At 41.1% G+C, this 22,721-nt stretch overlaps 1 pseudogene; it reads left to right on the plus strand.

The window, feature by feature from the left end:
- The first annotated feature begins 314 nt into the window (after positions 1-314).
- LOC130885912 (ribosome biogenesis protein WDR12-like) lies at positions 315-1,677 on the plus strand (annotated as a pseudogene).
- The last annotated feature ends 21,044 nt before the right edge of the window (positions 1,678-22,721 follow it).

The raw sequence follows: 22,721 nt of genomic DNA on the forward strand, positions 1-22,721 counted from the left end.
TCAGGTTTCGTACTCTGTCCCTCCCTTCAACAACTGTAATATCTAATTAAGCTAACGGCCAATGCATGTCCCTAAGTTTTGAGTTCCTTATTTCACTTAGCTATTTGATCTTGTAATTCTTTATGATCTTATAGCCCTGTTGATGTCTTCAAAAATAGGTGTTAAGGCCTGCGCAAAAGGTCTGAGGAAACTGAAGGAAGATGGCAGGATCCTACCTTTCACTGCGCTTGCGGTGTGCTTGTTTAATTTAGAGCTACTTGACTGTCAACGCATACATTTATTTCTGTGGCGAAGTCTCGTGTGTACTTTCCACCATGGCACAACTGCAGACGCATTTCTACACCGAGAAGGAGAACTATGCAGTGGATGGAGTTCCTTTCTCAATCCCCGCTTCTCTGAAGTTGCTGACCTTAGTAACATCGTCAATACACTGCTGAAGACCAAACATGAGCTCCACAAACATGTAGAGTCCGATTTCCCTATCAAGAGCAGTTTCTTCAAATACCCTTGGTCAAACACATGGAACTGGAAAACCTTTTGTGGGAAGAGGTTGTGGAACTAGAATATGTGGAAAAATACTCGCACCCCAGCCAGAGCAAGGCATGATGACTAGATAAGCTCAACCGAAGGGACAAAGAGTGGATCCTGTCCTGTCTGGTTCTTATGAGAAAACCTCTCAGTCTGGCCCTTGGAAGGGAAGTCAATAGTGACGATTGTGGGATATAGAGATGGCGCGAAAGATGTGGCTTGGATGAAAAAAGACAGTTTGTCCTATTTACTACCAAGTGCCTCAGTGGACCAGACGATTCTCTTACAGGAATGGAATGCGGAGAACAGAGGGAAAGCCCTACGCTGCTGCAGAGGTCATGTGGGAGTGTGGACTACAGCAGTCTATAGCTCAGGGTCGTGTGGGAGTGTGGACTACAGCAATCTATAGCTCAGGGTCATGAGTGTGGACTACAGCAATCTATAGCTCAGGGTCGTGAGTGTGGACTACAGCAGTCTGTAGCTTAGGAACTAAAGTTTGCAGTGGCTCCTGGGATAGATGAGATACTAAAGAGCTGGTCTACAGTTGCTACAGATGAAGTGGAAGAATCCACAAATCGGCCAAGAAAGAAGCGAAAGCAGAGCAATTGGGACTAACAAGGACTCCCTTGGTGACCCTCTCTGGCCACACTGGAACAATTTCCTCAGTGCTTTGGTCAGATGCTGGAGAAATCTGCAGCGTATCCTGGGATCACATAATTAGAGTGTGGGATGCTGAGTCTGTTGGCCTTAAGTCAACTTTGACGGGAAATAAAATGTTTAATTGTATTTCCTAGTCTCCCCTTTGTAAACATTTGGCCTTTGGAAGCACAGGTAGGCATACTAGGCTATGGGATCCCCGAACTAAAGATGGTTCTTTGGTGTCACTGTCCCTCACCTCACATACAAGCTGGGTAACAGCGGCGAAGTGGCCTCCTACCCACCAGCAGCAGCTATTTCAGGCTCTCTAGATAACATTATCGAACTGCGGGATACAATAAGTTGTAAGGCTCCTCTCTATGATCTACTGTTCATGAAGATAAAGTTCTAAGTGTGGACTGGACAGACACAGGGCTGCTTCTGAGTGGAGGCGCGGACAACAAATTGTATTTGTACAGATATTCTTCTTTTTCTTCCCAGGTAGGGGCTTGAACATGAGTGACTGATCAAAGATCTTGTTGGGTTTGTTTTGTTTTCTGTGTCTTACTGTTGTGTCATAAACTATGTGAACTGGAGAGGACTGGGGATGTCGCTCAGTCGGGAGAGGGCATGTCTAAAATGTGCAAAGCCCCGAGTACTATCTCTAGCACCTGAAAAGAAAGTCGGCGTGGGTAGTGCATTCCCAGGACCTGGGAGGTTAGCAGCAAGAGAATCAGAAGTTCAAGGTCATCCACCCCCCACTGTATAGTGAACTCAGAGGCAGCCAGAGTTACATGAAAGTGTCTCAGAAAGAAAGAAGTTAGTGGCTAATCCTCCAGTACCACTGTCAGTGCAGAGCTAGGAAGCAGCCCTTTAATATGTGTATAATGGTTCATCTTTCATAATAGCTGCATCTTACTACCTTTGTCTTTCCTTTTTATAAAATACAATAAATGTGTGGCTTGAATTCTCTACCCTATGTAGATCCCAAAAATTTAATTGAGTTTTAAAGTATACTCATAAAAATACTAGTTTGAAGTTAAAATTTGCCTTCTGTATGTTATAAAAGGATATATTACAAATACAGAAAAAAAGAATAGATTTTAAGACACATTTTATTGTGTATATCAACTTTCCCTTTACCTACTGTCTTAGTTAGAGTTTCTATTGCTGTGAAGAGACATCATGACCACAGCAACTCTTATAAAGGAAAACATTTAATTGGGGTGGCTTACATTTTTAGAGGTTTAGTCCATTATCATCATGGTGGGACATGACAGCAAGCAAGCAGATATGGTGCTGGCTACATCAGGAGGAAGTGATCTCTCACCGGACATGGCTTGAGCATGTATGAGACCGCAAAACCCGCCTCCACAGTTGCACACTTCCTCCAACAAGGCCACACCTTCTAATAGTGCCATTCCCTTAGGGGGCCATGTTCTTTCAAACCACCAGCCTGCCATCTCAAGACAATTCTATATGCTCAAAAATACCTAGACAACTACAACACTGGAAATGAAAGATGATTCCCTTGTTTTCATTCTTTCTTTCATAAAACAATAAACAGATGCATGGTTCCACTTCCCAGAAGCTTTGCTATAAATCTCTCTCCTTTTGTTAGCACCTAAATAAATTGTGCTTCTATTTCCTTTTTGATTCAGGGAATATTTTGAAAATCAAGTTTTAATTTTGAAGCAATCTTTTGTCTACTTTTGCTGTGTTTGCACATTCCAGTGTTGATTTCTAGCCTAATTGAATTGCAGGCAGAGAAAGCACTTTCTGAAATCTTTATGTCTTGCAATTTATGAACATTATTTTGGGCCAAGCACATGACTATTTTTATAAATATTCCATAAGTGACCAAAATTGCCGTGCTTTTTCTGTTTATAGAAATCTTTGGAAAGACAGGTAACATCTATACTTGAAATGAATGCACTTTTCTCTTTTACACCTACTTGTGTGTTAAACAACTCTTTTATCCTTTAGTAATCCATTGTTTTACGTGGAGATCTGGATAGTTAAAGCAGGGATAAGAAGGTGGGGTTTTTTAACCTTTAATTTGTTTTTTTGTGGCTTTTACATCATGCATTTCAATCCCATTCATCTCCCTATCCCTTTGCCCTTGCAACCTCTCCCCTCCCCTCATAAAATAAAATAAAATTTAAGAAAAGGAAAAAGAAAAGAAAATTTTCATTGAGAACTCTTGGAGATGTCTGCCACAAAGCATACCTCCTCTCCATCCCACGGGGAAGAACAAACATGTAACACTAAGTGTATTCCAGGGTACGGGAAGCAATGAAAGAGAGCCTGTGTCTACCTCCTTGCCTTAGGGAGGGAGTCTAAGGTTCCTACATGCTGTGGGGATGCTGAACTTTAGAGTGAGGTTGAGCTCATACCACAGAGGCTGGATGAAGGAAGGGTAGGCTAAAGACTGATACTGGCTTGATCTAGAAGAGTAGAGTATATACCCTAAGACTACCTTTTATACTTTGTTTGTGGTTCCCATCCTCCCTACCCATATGTTGTGATCTTGACCCCAAAGTAACAATAGGAGGGTGAGGACCTTTATTAGAAGCCATTGAAGATAGAACTCTCCTAAAAGGGATCAATGTTTTATACAGATCCAAAGGAGCTTCTCACCCCTCCTACTACCTGGATAACACCCGAAAAGATTCGACTTGTGTGGTTAGAGGCTGATCATTTGTTTCCTAGCCACCAAGACCCGAAATAATCACACAGAAACTATATTAATTGCAATTCTGTTTGGCCAATAGCTTAAGCATATTTTTAGCCAGCTCTTACCTCTTAAATTAACCCATTTCTATTATTTTTTATTTTACCATGAGGCTCATGGTTTACAGGTACCAGCATGCAGACATATTTCTCCTCATGTGGCTACATTGCATCTCTCTGACTCTGCCTACTCTCTCTCTCTCTCTCTCTATATATATATATATATATATAATATATATATATATATATATATATATATATATATATATATATATATCTTCCAGCCTGACTTTATTCTACCCTGCTATAGGCTCAAAGCACCTTCCTTATTAAACAACAGTATTCAGAGCATACAGAGGGGAATTCCACATCATCTCCCCTTTTCTGTCTAAATAAAAAGGAAGATTTTAGCCAGGCAGTGGTGGCACATGCCTTTAATCCCAGCACTCAGGAGGCAGAGGTGGGTGAACCTCTGTGAGTTTGAGGTCAGCCTGGTCTATAAGAGCTAGTTCCAGGAGGCTCCAAAGCTACAGAGAAACCCTGTCTCGAAAAAACAAAAACAAAAAAAGGAAGGTTTTAACTTGAACATAGTAAAATTACATATAACAAAACAGGTATCAAACAAGAATTACAGTTACAATATATATATCTACTTTATCTTTTATCATAACTAAGGAAAACTATAATTATCTTTTCTTCAGCTCCATCAAAGACCCCAGAAGGATATAATAGTACCTAAGTAAACAGAAGTGCATTGTAAGCAACTTCCAAAACTCTAGAATTAACAGAGACATCTTGCTTCCTGGACAGTCACACTAAGTGCTTCTGTAACATTGGAGCATCTAATCTTCATCCTACAGGCCCATAGTATCCAGCAGACTTTTCCATGAAGCAGGAAATTTTAAATACAGTTCCACTTATATTGGCAATTTGTCAGTAACTTTCTTGTGTATTCTGCAGACTGGCTTTCAGGCTCTTTCATGAAGCAGGAACCTCAAACTCACCTTTAGATAAGCCCAACAGTCATTTCTCTGTGGGACCTGCATGCCCAGTTCATACAGTATACCATCAAGCAGTCCAGGTAAGGGCAGTTTCTTGTCCAAATGGCTACCAACTCCCTAAGGAGACTCTTCAATGCCCATCATCCTCTTGACGTAGATTGGTACTGTCAGGAACAAATGTGTCTCATTGTCATGAAAAGTCCTAAGTTCTTAAACATTTTAAATACCATATTCTGTTAGTCTTTGAAAGATTTGAAGAATAACTATCTGATGGAGGAAGGTCACTGGTTAAAAAATAAAGAAACTGCTTGGCCCTCATAGGTTAGAACATAGGTGGGTGGAGTAAACAGAACAGAATGCTGGGAGGAAGAGGAAGTGAGCTCAGACTCGATAGCTCTCCTCTCTGGGGCAGATGCGATGAAGCTCCGACCCAGGATGGACATAGGCTAGAATCTTCCCGGTAAGCGCACCTTGGGGTGCTACACACATTATTAGAAATGGGCTAGTCCAGGTGCGAGAGTTAGCTGAGAAGAGGCTAGATATAATGGGCCAAGCAGTGTTTAAAAGAATACTGTTTCCATGTAATTATTTTGGGTAAAGCTAGCCAGGTGACCAGGAGCTGGGGCGGCAGGAACACAGCCCGCAGCTCCTACTACAACTATCCATCCAAAATATATCTCTGTACATCTAGAAAACTTAACTAATATGACTATAGGCTTTACTATTACAAATGATTATCTATTAACCTGTATTTCATAATTATATATTATATTTTTAAATGAGCTGTACAAACACAAAAACTTAATCAAGAGCAGAAATATGCATATAACATGATTGACCTTAAGTTTGCATCAATACACCAAGATCCATACCAATGTAAATTATTCATCTCTATATCATATCCGCCTTTAAATGTCAACAAATATTTATAAACAATAATTTAGGGAAATTGGGTATAGTTCTCTCCAAACTGTTTGCTGCTTTTTGTTGAGCAAAGGAATTTTAGAGGTTTACAGAGACCTTTCAGGGGGTCTTGTTTCATTGAACCATATTAGTCTGGAAAGAATCCACAGGTTCTCATGCTCTGTGGAAACAAAAGAAGAATCTCTTTTCCAAAGCAACAAATCCTTAGATCCAAATTTTAAAGTCAAGATACATTTAAAGTATATATGTTGGTTTAGCTTAGCAGCCCATACAATAAAATATCTCTATGTATTTAGCTCATTCACAGTCAAAAATTCAAAGAAAATACAATAATATACATAATCCAGACTCTCTGTGTGTATTCCATCTTTACGTGGCTTATTTTTCTTTTTTCTTTTTTTCTTTTTCTTGGCTTATTCTCTTTACTCCTTTAGTATATGACTGTCTGTACTCTCTCTCTCTAAAGATCTTACTTTTAAAAAACCATTTACTTCCTTTTATAACTTTCTATATTCTTTTTATTCTCTCTACCCAGTCTACATACATTTATCCAACACTATGACCTATTCAGAAGTCCTTTTCATCTGAATCTGTCTTTATTGTATATCTGTAATCCTTTTCTGACCAGGACTACTTCTTGAAATGCTAAACAGCATAGCTAGGACTAAGGTTGCTTTGCCTTTTGGTTATGCCCAGTCCAACATGGCAGAGACATGTTCACTGTCTCTGTGAGTTGTGCACACCACCCCAGTTCCAAGTATGCAGCAGGTCTATGTCACACCATTAAGCAGTTTGTAACACTCTGCTTACAAACCCCATTCAAGTGCTCAGCCTCCTGAAAAATCCAGAGTTCATGCTGGCTGAACCAGGAAGCTGGCATTTCTTTTCCTGAATCAGTATGCCTTTTCTCAAAGGAGCTACTGTGCCCCTGCTCACCACCAGCAAGCAGATCCTATGGGGCGGGGGGAGTTGGATGCAGCTTCCAAGAAGCTGCAATAAACTCTGTTCTTTTCTGTCTAGAATTTCGTTTCAAGTTCTCTCAGATTTTATGTGGATGCAGTTGGCCCATATTGGTGCACCAATTTGTAGGCAGAGACTGCTTATTTATTTCCTGACTGCCCAGAACCGAAATAATCACAGTGAAACTATATTATTTGCAATACAGTTTGGCCAATAGCTTAAGCATATTTCTAGCTAGCTCTTATATCTTAAATTAACCCATTTCTATTACACTTGTGAACCATAAATTACCCCCTTACCAAACATCAAGTCTGTAGACTTCCTAACCTCCAGAAGAGTGAGAAATAAATTTCTGCTGTTTATAAGCTACTCTATATACAGTATTTTGTTATAGCAATAGAAGGACCAAGATCTGCCAGCTCCTAAACAGGACCACCAGGTTCTTCCTGAGTCAAGACAAGGGAGCACAAACCCACCAGCCAGGTAACTACCACCTGACCAGGTGGGCACAGATGTTCCTAACCAGGGCCTTCCCAAGGGCCAAGTCCTTCTTGCTGCATAGTAGACACCCTTTTAAGAGCAGTGAAGACTGAAAGAAGAAATCTACAATCCTGAGTATGTCCCCAAAGATGATAAGACATCCAAGGGAGATTTAATCCTTAGCTAACCCCCCCTCAGCACAAACACCCTGTGAAAAAGGTAATTAGGGAAGTTACTTTTCCCTTGTTGAGTGACTTTTTAAATTTTTTTTCTATTTTATATTTCCAAGTAGTTGAAGATTTAATTACAAAGCTCTGTTTGCAACTTGTCTGTGTTCCATCAATGTTGGTCATCTTCCTCAAGGCCTTTTTACCCCTTATCTACCTTTTGATAATTTAAGCTGCCAACTTCTGAAAGAGAAATGGTCTCCCTTACCTATCTGAAGAAGTTTATCACAGTCTTCTGCTTCCAAGCATTTTTGCTTCATACATATTTCACTGTGTCATTGTTTTGTAACCAAAAACCATTATGTTTTCCTTGAGTTCTTCTTTACCCTTATAAAATGTCTCTTTTCAGACATATTTAATGTGTGTGTACTTGAAGTCTCTATTATTAGATGATGTCCTAGGCATTCCTGCTCACTTGTGCATTGGTGCCCAAGGTCTAACCTAACCAAGTAAGCATCATGTAGGCGCTTTAAAACAACAAGACTAGAGGCTGGAATCTGAAGGTGCTGGTGGAGACCTGTTCCTCTGCAGGCCCTGTGGAAGAATACTTACATCTCTGGTGGGTCTGGTGTTCACCAGACTCTACTGGTCTTGGGTTTACAGATGTTTCTCTGGAAATACAACCACACACTCCTTTTATGTCTGTCTTTGTAGCCAAATGTCAGAATTTTATAAATGTATGAGTCATCACTGGGTTAGGATCCATCCCAATGATCTAACTTCAACTTATCATTGTAAAGACCTTATGTCCAAGAAGGTCACATTCTGATGTACTGAGGAATAGGTCTGATGTCTTACCTGAGTTTGTTTTATTGACAAAAGCTCACTATCTGTCTCAGGTTGTCCTTGAACCCCCTGCTCTGCCTGCTTCAGCCTCAGAGTTCTAGGTCTACAAGTATGTCCCAGTGTGTTCCTCTTTAAACACTTTTAATTTTTTGCTTATCCCTTTATTTTATTTTTGAGACAAAGTTTCATGTATCCCAGATTGGACTTGAACTAGCTATGTATTAGAAGATGACCTTGAACTACTGAGCCTCTTGCCTCTACCTCCCATCTCTGGGACCCAGTTGTCCACCACCAAGCTGGATTATGTGCCTCTATGGATCAAATCCAGGACTTTTTGTTTTTCTGTGCAAGCATTCTCCCAAGTCATGTGCCCTGACAGCTTCTTTCATTTTTTATCTCTTATATACACATTGCTTGTCCTATCCTACTTAAAGCACCAAAAGTTGAGAGATTGGAGAAATGGCTCAGCAGTTATGGACACATACTGCTTTAGATGACCCAGATTAGTTCCCAGCATCCAGGCTGGGTAGCTCACAACTACCTATAACTCTAATTCCAGGGGATCCAAAGCCTTTGGCTTCCCTGAGCACCAAGCACACATGTAACTGCATGTAGAATACCTGTAGAATACCAACACCCATAAAATAAAACAAGAGTTTCCAAAATCTGTGATCCAGTCTATTTTCCCATCTTAAAAAATGAGTTTACATTTCCAGAATGGTTTCTTAATCTTCCCAAGGCAGCCTACAACCACAGTAGCATTCTTTATTTAGATTTAACTATGCATTGTGCTTCATTTAGGGTTTACCACTGTTTCCTACATGTTTTCTGTCTTATGTTATTTTGAGATCTTAATTCTGAATTTAATTTTTATTCAGTTGTGTAACATGAAGGGTCCTGTTTGTTGTAGTGGCTTTCGTCCCACCTGGCCCCCACAACTGTTTATCCCCAAAGAAAATCACACATAGGTCTCCATAAATTATAAGCTGATTGGCCCATTAGCTCTAACCTCTCACTGGTTAACTCTCACATCTTGATTAACCCATTTTTCTGATCTATGTTAGCCATGTGGCAAAGTACCTTTTTCAGTGGGGCAGATCACATCCTGCTGCTTTGGTGGTCTGGGCAGGAGTGTGAAGAATCAACTTCCTCCTTCCCGGAATTTTCCTGTTCTCATTACATCATTTCTACTTCCTGTCTGGTTTTCCAACCTATATTTCCTGCCTAGCCAATCAGCGTTTATTTATAACATGATTGACAGAATACAGCCAACATGAAGCAAGCCGCCAGGTCAGACATGCTGGATCTTTTCTGGTAAGCACACCTCGTGGTGCTACACAGATTATTAGAAATGGGCTAAATTAATACGTGAGAATTAGCCAAGAAGAGGCTAGACATAATGGGCCAGGCAGTGTTTAAAAGAATACAGTTTCCATGTTGTTATTTCGGGGCATAAGCTAGCCAGGCAGCCGGGAGCCAGGTGGATGAAAACACAGCTGAAGTACCTCTCAACCAATTTCTTTGAGCATATGAGTCTATATCATTTCCGTTCATTCTCTTCTGTTGTATATCTGGAAAAATGTCTGTCTTTTGCTTTTTATATAAATACAGTGATAACTTGGCTCAGAGAGGAAGCTTGGTCTGTGGCCTTTTCTTTCAAATGTCTGTCACTGTTGCACTGCCGATGAGAAATCTAAGCCCGGCCTGATTATCTTTCCATTTGGGCAACTACATCATCTGGAAGCTTTTAACATTTCCTTGCTAGTCCTTGGGTTTAGAAATCTCACCAGAATGTGGTCAGTTTGTTCTTCTTTTGAATGCTGCCTGGCACTTCATGAGCCTTTTCCATCTGGAATACTTTATCTGTTTCTCTCTTTTCTGTTTCTTTCCTCTCCTTTCTTTCTTTTGGCCTCCTGTAGCCCAGGTTGGCCTCAAATCCAACTATAGTGGGGGATGGGTCTTGAATTTCCCATCCTTCATCTCTCTGGTGCTAAGATTATCATCCTGAGCCACTATGCTTGGTTTATTCCATGCTGGGGTCAAACTCTGGGCTGTGTGCTTGTTGGGCAAGTATTCTACCACTGAGCCACATCCCTGGCTCTAGAATTGTGGTTTTTTTCATTCAAGTTGGAGAGAGAACGGTTATCTTGCTGTGTGACTTTGTGGAACTTTATTTTGCATGTGTTCTGGACATTAGACTAGTACCTCACCCATGCTAAGAAGGCATTCTAATCGCACCCCCCCCCATACACACACCCTGTGTCCTGGGCTTTCTAGTTAAACTTCAATTTCCCAAATGATTCCTTTGCATCTTCTCAGTAGATGATTGTCTCATCTGCACTCATGAACAGTTTCCTATCTTTCTTTCCTGTAAGCCGACCTGACTCTACCCATACTTTTCTGCTTTTCCAACAAGGGCTTCCACAGTGGTGCTGAAGGACAGTGGTGATTATCCCAAGCTTGTCCTTCATCCTGATGAACTTGCCAAAAGATAGCAGGATGTCATCCACGTTCCACAAAAAAAAATTCTCAGTTTTGAATTTCTTGTCATGCTTCACGACTGTATGACTTATTCACTGCTTCATTGATAGACATCTAGGCTGGCTACATATGTTGGCTTTTGTGTATAGCACAGAGATAAACATGAATGCATTCAACTTGCCATAAGTGATTAGGATTTTCCTTCCTACATCCAATGGCATCGAGTTGTGGTATTTTTCTGATGTCATTCTCCTGAGTCACTTGGTGCCACAGTTATGTAAAACCTTTATACTATGTCCTTAAATATTTTAAATAAAACCAGAATATAAGATGATGAAATTTCGAAAGGTGAGTGAACCTTTGAAAGCTAAGTCTAGAAAGTTACAGCTAAAAGGCATGTGTTTCTCTTCTTTTCTCACACTGTGCATCAGAAACCTGAAATGTTTCAGCCTGTATTTTAAGACCTTAGAGACCCAGAGCTCCACAGACATTGAACTAAGGATGAAAAATCTTTAGTTCAGAAATGTCAAACCCTCAGATTCACCAACTACTTAAAAATTTATGTATTTTATGAAGTCAGCTAGTACTAAAGGTAGTATAATATAAAATAATAATCTTGTCCTTTGTCAGCTTTCCTTCCCACCCCTCCAGGCAAGCACCATGTTTCTCTACTGTCCATCAGTGTGTCTCAGAGTAAGTGCACGCTGTTTTCCTCTTTATCAATGTCTATACTTTTTCTTTCTTCTTTTCTCTTTTGTTTTTAGTCATGTTCATTTATTTATTTAGTATGTATGAATATATGGGCCACAGCACTAACATGGAAGCTGAGGACAACTTCCATCATGTGGGCCCTGGAAGTCTTACTAGCAAAGAGCTATCCTCTGAACTGGCCCTCTATTTTCTCTGTCTCTGTTTCTGTGTCTCTCTCTAGCTCTTCTTTTGTAGTAGCTGATAATTTTAACTTTCCAATGTTTTTTATTGCCTTAATTTTATTCAAAAAAGTTGTGTCTTACAAAAAATAAACAGAATCTCCATACATGTCATGTAGTCTTGTCTTGAACTCCCTGTGTAGTGGAGGATGACCTTAACTCCATAGCCTCCTGCCTCCATTTCCACTTTCCAGATTCTGAGATCACAGGCATGTACCACCATAATGAGTTTCCAGATTCTGGGATTGCAGGTATGCCCTACCACACTGAGTTTCCAGATTCTGGGATTGCAGGCATGCACCACCACACTGAGGTTTGCATGTGAGTTCTTTAAAAATCACTTTTTCAAATGTGTGTATTCATGTATATGAGTGAGTGTGTGGTTCCTGTGCACATGTGGGGGTGTGCACACAGAGGCCAGAGGTGGTTGTCGGACAATGACTCCTCCACCTCTTTGTGTATTTCAGACTGACTTCAAACTCACTATGTATCTTAGAATTGTCTTTTGATCCTCCTGCAATGTGGCATGATTAATAAACACCCACAGACAGAAATTGGTGTTCAACCTGAAGGTCAGAAAAGCAAACAGCCAGTCACTGATTCTTACTTCTCCCTCAGTCTGAAATGGTGATCCTGCCTCCAGGAATCCTCAGAATGAGTCTGTGTGAGAGCTGTCTCCTCCTATCTTATATTCCTCTTTAAAGGCATGCACCACTACTGCCTGGTTTCTATGACTAAGTGGATAATAGGATTGAAGGTGTATGTCACCACTTCCTGGTCTGTAAGGCTGACCAGTGTGGCTGTTTTACTCTCTGATCTTTGGGCAGGCTTCATTTACTAAAATACAAATGAAATATCACTACATTGTCTCTACTTCCATAGATGACCCATGTGTGTGTGTCCCCATGCTGGTTTGACACATACAACCAACCAAGCTACACGAAGCCCACGAAGTCCTTCAGTGCTCTCTCTGCTGGATGCACTGTTTCCACAGCTGCTTTCTCTCTTGTTTAGTTCCTGGTTTTGATGTAGGACAGATATTAGCAGCTTTCTGAAAAAGACACTTGGAATGGGAAAGCTTTGAGACTTCTTACGCCCACAAATACCTTTTATTAATGTTTTCATATTTTATTTGCTAGGGCATACCATGCTAAATGGAAGTTAATGTTGTTGACTTGCTTCTTTTTCTTCTGATTTCCAATGATTTGCTGTTGTCATTATCTTTTGCAGGGACAGAGGCTGTGGTGAAACACAGTCTTATTGCATAGACCTGAGTGGCGTAGAACTCACTCCATAGACCAGGATGGCCTCAGACTCACAGAGATTCTCTGTTGCAAGGAGAGCCTGTTTGTTCATCCTAGCTGCCCGGCGAGTTTAGTCCCAAAATAACCACACAGAAATTGTATTAATTAAATCACTGCTTGGCCCGTTAGTTCTAGCCTCTTATTGGCTAATTCTCATATCTTGATTTAATCCATTTCTATTAATCTGTATATTGCCATGTGGCAGTGACTTACCAGGAAAGATTCAGCATGTCTGTCTCTGGGGGCTCCATGGAGTTTCTCTCTCTGCTTTCTTCCTCCCAACATTCAGTTCTGTCTTGCCCACCTGTCTAAGTTCTGCCCTATCAACTAGGCCAAGACAGTTTCTTTATTCATTAACCAATGAAAGCAAGACATAAACAGAAGGACCTCCTACAGAAGGCTTTAACTTTAACATAGCAAAACTACATATAACAAAACAGGTATCAAGCAAGAATTACAGTTATAATATTTCTATTTACTTTATCTTTTATCATAACTAAGGAAAACTATAACTCTAACTATAAATTCTTCAACTCCATCAAAGACTCCAGAAGGATATAAGATTAACTATGTAAACTGGAAGTTCACTGTAAGCAGCTTCAAAACTCTAGAAATGACAGAGACATCTTGCTGCCTGGACAGTCACCCAAGGTTTTTCTGTATTATTGGGTATCCTTCAAGCCCATAATATCTAGCAGATTTTTCCACAAGGCAGGAAATTTCAAAGACAGGTCTGCCTATATTGGCATTTTGCCAGTCACTTTCTTCTGTATCCTGTAGAATACAGAAGACTTTTAGACTCTTTCATGAAGCAGGAACCCTGAAGGACTGTCTCACCTTTAGGCAAGTTCAGCAGTCATTTCTTTGTGGGACCTGCATGTCCAGGCAAGAGCAGTTTCTTACCCAGATGGCTAACCAACTCCATAAGGAGTCTCTTTGATGCCCATCTTCCTCTTGAAGTAGCTTGGTGCTGCCAGGAACAGATGTGTCTCACTGTCATGAAAAGTCCTAAATTTTTAAAACATTTAAATGCCATATTCTGAAGGCCTCAGAAAGATTTGAAGAATACCTATCTAACTGAAATATATCTCTATATATTTAGAAAACCTAAATAATATGACTACAATCTTGACTATTATAGACCATTATCTACTAACCTATATTTCTTAATTATACATTACACTTTTAAATGAGCTACACAATCACAATACTTTAATCAAGATCAGAAATACATATAACAAAATTGACCTTAAATTTGTATCAATAAACCAAGATCCATATTAATGCATATTATTCATCTCTATAGCATATCTCCCTTTAAATGTAAAGAAACATTTATAGACAATATTTGGTAACACATGGACAACTACTTCCACATAAAGCCTGAGAGAGCTTGAGAAGTAATTCTAGACAAGAAAGAATAGAGTTAAGCACAGCTTATTGATAGCAGCATTTTCTCAGGTGGGCTCTGTTTGCTAGAGGCAAATGTGTCTCATTTCAGAGAGGCTTCCTGACTCAGCTTTAGCTGTAAAACTTTGCAGCTCTTTTAGGAGGTCCTGCCACAAAACACTTACATGGTATTGATGAAAAGCTGACTGCATGCTTTTTGGTTTTCAGCCATAGCAGGAAAAAAGCCATGCCATTTTAAAATGACAGCTTTCTAGGCCATCCTGCCAGCACAAACTCTGACTCTTTCAGGCAGGAGGTCTGGCTACAGAGCATTTGAGTGTGGTTTATGAGCAGACCGCTCCAGCTTGCTTGCTGGCAGGGACCTTGAAATGCCATAGAGTTGTGGCAATAAACATGGCTCCTGCTGGCACCTCCACCATGAGGCTGGAATCTCAGAAAGCTAAAAAAATGAGCTGGATCCAGCCATCAAGGCCACGGCTTTAATCCTACTCATATTGCTTAACAAATTAAAGACTCATGTGGCCAGAAAAAGAAAGATATACAGTAAAGAGAGAGTCAAAGATGAAGAAAACCTCTAAATGGTTTACAGTGTGTTAAAATATATTAGGCTAAATGTTAAAGTTTTTAAAATAAAAAAAGAAAGGGAGTAATTGGGTGTAGTGGCAAACACCTTTAATCACAATACCTGGAAGGCAGAGGCAGACAATCTCTGTGAATTCAAGGTGTAGTAGCACACACCTTTAATCCCAGCTCTTGGGAAGCAGAGACAAGCAGATTTCTGTGAGTTCAAGGACAGCCTGATCTACAAAGGGAATTCCAGGACAACCAAATATATACAGAGAAACCCTGTCTCAAAAAGCAAAAAATTAAAAATGAAAGAGAGGTTAAAATAAAGATGCACAAAAATGAAAATGCACAGAGAGTCTGGATACTGTATGTTATTATGTTCTCTTTGAATTGTTTGAATGTTGAGGAAGGAGCAACAGCTGCTAAAAGATATTTGTTTATAAATGCTGCTAAATTAACCCAAGATAGGTATTTTGAAAATATCTTGACTTCAAAATTGAAGTCAAAAGGTATGTTACTTTGGAGAAGAGGGTTTTCTTTTGTTTCCACAGAAAATGAGAGGCTATGGATTTATTCTGAGTTAAGAAAAATCAGGTTTGATCAAGGAAGACAACCTGAGAAATCTCTGGTAGGAACAGATGGCCCAGATGTCTGAGTTATATATCCAAAACAGATTCAAGATGCTGCCTGAGATAATCAAGTCTCACAGGTTACTCCAGTCAGGACTTGGTCATAATTCTAAATTTTCTCTAGGTCCCCATAAGATTATCAGCACCCCCAACCAGTAGGAAGTAGCTTGGAAAACTATGCCCACATTCCCCCAAAAAAATGGACTATGGATATTATACTTTGTTTAAAATGTTGGTTGCCACGCCAGTGCGGGCTGGAACCAAGAGTCTCGGCAGAGGGTGTCCAGGTTGAATGAATACACAGAGCAGGAGGTTGAGATGGAACAGCTTCTTTTATTGTCCAGTTGAGGCTGGCTTTTATACCATGGCACCAAATGAGGAGGGGGCTGCGAAGGGACTGTAGCCTGACCCTGGCAGGGATCAAGGAATGGTCACCATGCACTCAAAATTCCTTCCTTCCCCGCTCCAGGAGCAGAGGGAATTTATTATGTTTTCCTTGCAGATAAGCACCTCAAATGGGGGCAGGGATATCAACTTGGGGCTGCAGTTCCCACAGTTGGTTACAAGTTGTTACGGATAATGGCCAGGAGAAAAGCTAAACAAAGGATATTAGATTCAGAGTTCTTGTTTGTTTACAAAAAAGAGGGGGAAGTGCTGTGGGACAATAGTCTGTATCCTCTCAATTATATTTTAAATAAACACTGATTGGCCAAAGGCCAGATAGAAAGTATAGGTAGGATAACCAGACAGGAAGTAGAGGCAGGTCAATGAGAACAGGAGAATTCTGGGAAGAAGGAAGTCCTAGTCCCCAGTCCTGATCCAGCCACAGAGCAAGCAAGATGTGACTGCTTCACCAAAAAAAGGTACCAAGTCACATGGCTAACATAGACAAGAATAATAGGCTAATATAAGTTATAAGAGTTAATAAGAAGCCTGAGCTCATGGGACAATCAGCTTATAACTTATGTAGATCTCTGTGTGATTTCTTTCTTTTTTAAAAATATATTTATTTATTTATTATGTATACAATATTTTGTCTCTGTGTATGCCTGCAGGCCAGAAGAGGGCACCAGACCCCATTACAGATGGTTGTGAGCCACCATGTGGTTGCTGGGACTTGAACTTAGAACCTTTGGAAGAGCAGGCAATGCTCTTAACCTCTGAGCCATCTCTCCAGCCCCTGTGTGATTTCTTTAGGACTTAATAATTGCGGGAACCGGGCAGGACAGAAACTCAGACAACAATCCTCCTGCCTCTGCCTTCCAAGCACTGGGACAAAAGGTGTAAACCACCACACCCATTGTCATTGTCTTCTTATTTCATTTGCTTTGTGTATCTGTTATCACTCTTTGGAAACCAAGGATCTTCTTGTTGTCTTCAGTAAAAAGTAGGCAATATAGGGCTGAGAGAATGGGTGCTTGGTGGGAAAAGGCACTTGTCACTAAGTCTGAGGATATAAATTTGATCCCAGGAACAAGCATGGTGAAAGGAGAGAACCAACTTCTGCAACTTGTCCTTTGACTTCCAGATACAATTTCCTGGCATGTATATACAGGTGTGTGTGTGGGGGGGTGCGCGCACACACACACACAGAGGTCACTTTAAAACAGGCAATATTATAAATGATTATTATTTGCACAGAAGACTTCTTTGAATTCATAAGTTATCCAGGAAAGACTGGCTGAGGCCTTGCTGTAACTGTCAGGTCACTGGGCTCTACTCTGATGGGCAGAAAGCGTTTTCTCTGTATAAATCCTGTGCCAGATGCTGGCAGATGCTCACCACAGTCCTAGGGACTTTCCTTATCTCTAATGATACTACCATAAGTGCCAGCCACGGACATGTGAGCCACATGAAGACATCCTGTATGTCTTCTTAACGCTTCATACAGTTACATCTTAGCAAGACTGTGGGCAGACTGGCATTTACCTTCCAACTCATCTAGTGAAAAGTATGTGTATGTGGGTAAAACCTATCTATCATAAAGTCGATCAAAAGTAATTTTCATGAGGGCTGGAGAGGTGGCTCAGCAGTTAAGAGCACTTGGCTGTTCCTGCAAAGGACTCAGGTTAGGTTCCTAGGGACCACTTGGCAGCTCACAACTATCCATAAATCCAGTTCCAAGGGACTGTAGCTTTCTTCTGACTTCCTCAGACATCAGGCATGCACATGGTACACAGACATACAGGCAGGCAGAACACTCATACATAAAAAATAAATAAATCTAAAATTTTAAATGTAACTTTCATGTAAAAATGCAATATAGTGCAAAACTATTTTTAAAAATATTTAAGAGTTATAACTTCATGCCGGGCGGTGGTGGCACACGCCTTTAATCCCAGCACTCGGGAGGCAGAGGCAGGCGGATCTCTGGGAGTTCGAGGCCAGCCTGGTCTACAATAGCTAGTTCCAGGACGGGCACCAAAGCTACAGAGAAACCCTGTCTCGAAAAACCAAAAAGAAAAAAGAAAAAAAAGGTTATAAATTCATAATTCTTCTAAATCTTCCAGTCGATTTATTATATGTGTGAATGGTGAATGTGCATGACTGTGTGTCTGAGTGTGTGCATTTGAGTGCTGGTAATTATGTGTGTGTGAATCTGTGTGTGTGAGAAAGACTGTGTGAGCATGCCTGAGTGTGTGAATGTGTAAATGTGTGAGTGGGTGAGTGTGCAAGTGTGAGTGTGTGTAAATGTGTGTAGGCCATTCACCGCTTTTCACCTGGGTTCTGGGATCCAAACTCCAGGCCCCACGGTTATATAGCCAGCATCTGAATCCATTCATTTTATTTCCTGCTACCTGGCTGTTCCCAGCTTATAGAGCATCAATGATGATTTATGAGGCTTTCCAGAAATGTAACATGACTTTAGTAAGATAAAAAGACATGTTTTAGTGTTGGGCCAAAATTATCTCAGGGCCTGTACCTCGAGGCTTATAGGACAGAGAAAAACCTGGCTTGAGTTTGAAGGATAGTCTCAAAGCTACCAAGTGGGGATGAGACAGCAAAATCCAGGTAGATGCCCCTCCAGCCAGAGGGAGGGCTTAGCTGTCTCTCATTGGCTGGAGTACCCCCACAACACATGATGTCACTTAACCTATTTAAGCTGATGCTCACAGTAATAAACTGAGTTCCTACTATGACTTGACTCCCTATCGCTGCGAATCTGATTGTCCTGTGTCATGGGGCTGAGGAACGGACAGATAGCACACTCACCTTTCCCTGGTGAAAAAGGCTAAGGAGGCCTGGCATTTTAGTACAAACTGTTATGCACACAGTTCTGAAAGTTAATAATTTTAATTTTCATCTTTCTTTACATCTTTCTGTCTTCAAATTCCTTTTATAGATTTTATATAATCTATAAATGATTGAATCAATTTTATTAGCTAGCCTACTAATGAGTATGTTTTGACTGTTTTTTATTAATTTATTTACCATTACAGTAATTTTGCATTAGATATCCTGTAAAAACTTATTTAATTACTTAAATAAAAATTGAATAAATTAATTCATTGAAATAAAGCTGTTGAATTAATGAGTACATGCAGGGAAAACCTTGACAAGCACAGCCATATTACTTCCATGAAAGTTAATTCTCAGCCAGCAAGATGGCTGGTGGGGAACGAGGATTTGCAGTACAAGCCTGTGACCTGAGTGGAACCTTCACAACTTACATAAAGATAGAAGGGGAAACGAGCCAACAAAGTTCTTCTCTGACACCACACATGCCACATGCCAATAAAAATAACTTTTTTTTTTTGGTTTTTCGAGACAGGGTTTCTCTGTAACTTTGGTGCCCGTCCCGGAACTAGCTCTTGTAGACCAGGCTGGCCTCGAACTCCCAGAGATCCGCCTGCCTCTGCCTCCTGAGTGCTGGGATTAAAGGCGTGCGCCACCACCGCCCTGCTAAAGAAAAAATGCTTTGAGATGTGGTCTCACTCTTGTAGGTGTAGCTGGTCTTGAATTTGCAGAGATCTGCCTGTTTCTGCCTTCCCACACTGGTATTAAAGGCATTCACTAGTAAAAATGAGCATCTTTTAGGTATTTATTGATTCATTATTCTCACTTTTGCAACAAACTTCACACACTGTTTGATGATTATCTTTTTCTGAAGATTTATTTTTAATATCTTTATTTATGCATGGTGTGTGGGGACACCAAATATGTGTGGGTGCCTGCCCTTGGAAGCCAGAAGGGGACATCTGATCCCTTGGGGCTAGAGCCACTGGCCGTTTGTTAAGAGCCACTATCTGTGGGTGCTGGGAACTGAACTCATGTCCTCTGGAAGAGCAGTGTACACTCTCATCTGCTTAGCCATTTTTCCAGCACCCTGTGCCCGTTTTCTTATGCTTTCCCATTAGTTCAGGTGTATGGTTTGAGTTTTTACTTTATTGGCCTCTTACAATTGTGTGTGTGTGCGCATATAAACGGCAATTGCTGTACATAAATTAAAGCAACTGAAAAAGAATGCTTGCAGGCCCTGATCCCTGGACTACAGACCAGGCAAAGGCACAGCAACCAAAGGTGTTTCCAGGCTCTGTGTTCATGCTCCGTGAGAGCACAATTAGCCAGGAGCAGCCACAAAGCAACCAGTACCTAAACGTGAGGTGTCCATCCACATGGTGCTAGTGAAAGATAAAGTCACATTAAAAATACAGTATTCAATAAAAGAGTGTTACCCTCTTAAAAAAACAAAACAAAACTATGGGACACCCATAATTAGATGACAAATTAATATGTTCCGTGTCCTTGCCAATTCTCCGAGCCAGCGAATTCTCATCAGTCACCATAATTTATTAACAATGAGGGAAGAAAAGACATGAATCAGCTTAATGTGATATAAGTAGGGCGTTGCCATAACAACAAGATGCAGTCTGTTTTCTACTATTTATATATGGCTTATTTTCTCTGGAGCCTTGGAGTTTTTGCTTGAAACAAATGGAATAGGAAAACATCTTGTTTCGAACAACCTACCCCATCTGTGTGTGTGTGTGTGTGTGTGTGTAAAACCACATTTTCTTTCCAGGAAAGAAAAAAAAAACAAAGCACTTGATTTAAGAAAAAAAAAAGTGTTTATACCAAAGGGCCCACAACCAAGCTTTGATTCCACTGTGATTTTGCCAAATTCATTTTCATTTTGTTTTGTATTGTTTTTCCACCACTGAGACAAGTGATTCCTCACTGAAACCTCTGGAAAACACCCAAAACACAAGACACATGCTGGAAGCAATCTGAAGCTAACAGTGCTTCTCAAAAGAATCACGTCCTGGCTCCAGACTCCATGACTGGCCAAAGGAGTGGCTGGTTCAATCAGGAGACAATTTTTCATTTTACTCTCAAATATTCAGAGAGAAAGCCACGTCTAGGAACAAAACCAGGACCCGCTCTGTGACACTGTCTGTTTGCCAAAGGAGCTTCTGATATTTTAGGGCCTGGAACCTAGGCTCTTACATGCCAGGCACGCTCCCAGCTTATACTAGAGATGCTTAAGCAAGCTTACCTTCTGTGAGCAACCCCATCCATTGTCTGAAGTATGTTGCGCAAGGCAGGCAGTCCACAAAGGACCACCATAGCTTTGTCAATTCTCTACTTTCCTTTAAGGGTAAACAATTCTCGTTCTTAGAACAAAGATGGATTGGGTCATTTCCCCACCATAGAAGGCATCGTTTAGGGCAACAGAGAAAACCACTGCAAGGCCCTTCTAAGCAGCTTACATCCAGCTCACAAACCCTACCATCATGGCTCCGATGCTTTAAAAGAGGGGCTGGGAACTTTAGCAGGCTGGAGCATGGCAAACAGGGTTCTAGTAGGACTTGCCCCTTCCCTATTCCCTCTGCCTTGCTAGACTCTTAGATTGCCTTCCTAAAGCTAGTCTGCAAGGTCTATTCCCTTATTTGGCCACTTCCTCCTCCAGAGGCTGCTGACCAAAGGCCAGCAATCAAAAGGCCCCTTTGGCTCACCTAATCAACATGCCCAATTAAAATTAAGCACTTCTTCCTTACATAGGGTTTCCCCTTTTCCTTTTATAAACTGCCATTTGCCTATGGGCCACATCTGTCTCCTCTCTATCCCGAGGCAGTCCACTGTCCCTCTGGGGAGAATAAATCTCCTTTGTGCTGAGAACTTGGTTGCGTAGTGTGGTGATGTTTTGTTTGTGTTTTAACAAATAAAGCTTGCCTGAAGATCAGGAGTGCAGAGCTAAGTCACTAGAGGCCAGGCAGTGGTGGCACACACTTTTCATCCCAGGACTCAGGAGACAGAGGCAGACTGACCTCTTTTACTTCAGGGCCACCCTGGGCTACACGAAATTGATTCAGTCTAAAAGAGAAGCAGAGCTCACACAAAGATGATCCCAGCACTTGGGATCCCACGCCTTTAATCCCAGTACTAGGGAGGTGGAGACAGGAGTGATATGGCTGGGCAGATAGGAATATAAGGCAGGAGGAGACAGGAGCTCTGTGCAGTCTGATACTACAGTCTGAGGCTGCATTTTGGAGGTGCTTTCTGAGGATTCGTAGAAACAGGATCGCCTCTTCAGTCTGAGCATTGGTAGAGGTAAGAACTCTTTGGTGACTCTTTCTGCTCCTCTGATCTTCAGCATTAACCCCTGTATCTGACTCTGGGTTTTTATTATTAAACAATTAGGATTCGTGTTATATTGGTATGTCCTGTGCTGATTCCAGTCTCATTAGTCCTTACCCAGCATGCACCAGGCCCTAGTTCCACCTCCATCACTGTAAACTGAGCAACTGAGCGTAGCAGCTGCGTGCTTGGAAGCCCAGCACTCAACAAGGGAGGGCTGGAGGGTCAGACATTCAAGGTCACCAGAGATCGGGTTTAAAGTTAGGTTGGCCTGCATGAGAGAGACCCTATATGAAAGACAAAAACAAAGTTGGCAGCAATAAGCACGGAACACGGGAACTTAAGCGTGAACAGACAGGGGTTTGTGCACGTGGATCTTTGCTTTGGGGGAAGTACAGTAGAGGATTGATGGAGGCTCATGTAGCTCAGGCTGGCCTCAAACCCTAATGTATCAAAGACAGGCCTTGAATTCTTGATTCCCCTGTCTCTACCTTCCAGTGTCAGGAATACCAATATTATCGGATGTGCCACCATCCAGTTCTTACTT

The sequence above is a fragment of the Chionomys nivalis genome, chromosome 1 (genome assembly GCF_950005125.1).
Source record: "Chionomys nivalis chromosome 1, mChiNiv1.1, whole genome shotgun sequence".
Classification (NCBI taxonomy): Eukaryota; Metazoa; Chordata; class Mammalia; order Rodentia; family Cricetidae; genus Chionomys; species Chionomys nivalis.